Source organism: Ciona intestinalis, chromosome 1, assembly GCF_000224145.3.
Source record: "Ciona intestinalis chromosome 1, KH, whole genome shotgun sequence".
Taxonomy (NCBI): domain Eukaryota; kingdom Metazoa; phylum Chordata; class Ascidiacea; order Phlebobranchia; family Cionidae; genus Ciona; species Ciona intestinalis.
Genome location: NC_020166.2, coordinates 4,385,828 through 4,386,752, shown reverse-complemented (window position 1 = coordinate 4,386,752; position 925 = coordinate 4,385,828).

Sequence of the window (925 nt, the reverse complement as noted above, 5' to 3'; positions counted from 1 at the left end):
GTATCCTACAAATGTATATGAACTTGTAATAACAGAAAATTGATAATAACTACTGATAAAGTTTTTATTTTTGCTACAAATTGGGTATTACTACTCTGTTTTTGGCACAAGCCACTTCTTATAAATTATCACCAAGTTCAAATGACCAAACTTCGAATATATTTTCAAAATATTATCTTTTTATTATATCAGTATCTTATAGTATCTTATAGTTGAAAACCCTCTGAGGCAGTGGTTCTTAAACTGGGGGCCGTGTAACACTCGGAAGGGGGGCGCGTAAAAAAGTGTTATTACAGTGGTGTTCAAAAGGCTTAAATACGACGCACGCAAAAGTTAAATTAAAAAAGCAATCTTTTAAGCCTGATTTTAAACCTCTTACACATGCTAAATGATGAGGTGTCAATCCCTATTCTGACCATAGATATCATATATATAACTAGATAGCGCCATTGGCAAATTTTATGTCGCCATTTGGGCACGCTTGACTGCACACGTTTTGTCCCCATACGTAGCATCATAGCAACGTTGAGAGGTGTGCGCTGATTGATTTTTTGTGTTTACGAGTAATAGTATGCTTGATGCTGTTAAAATCATTCACGAATCTGTATTGAAAATGGAAATTTGGTGTATTTACAAAGATTTTCAATAAAAAAAGAAGAAAAATCAAAGAAAAAAGTCAAACAGAAGAACTTGAGTTGGAACTAATTGGTTTTGAAAAAGTATGCTCTTCATAAGTTGTTTTCTTATTTTGTGCCCACACGTCTTTGCTGTAAATTTTTTCCCAGATGGTGAAGGCGAATACTGCAGTATTTTTTGCAATTAATTTGACTAAACCAAAAACATAGTTATCTGTAACAGTACAGTCGAACATGTGTGAGTCCAGGCATCTGAACCATTTCAATAAATTTATATTTTGTAGTACTGC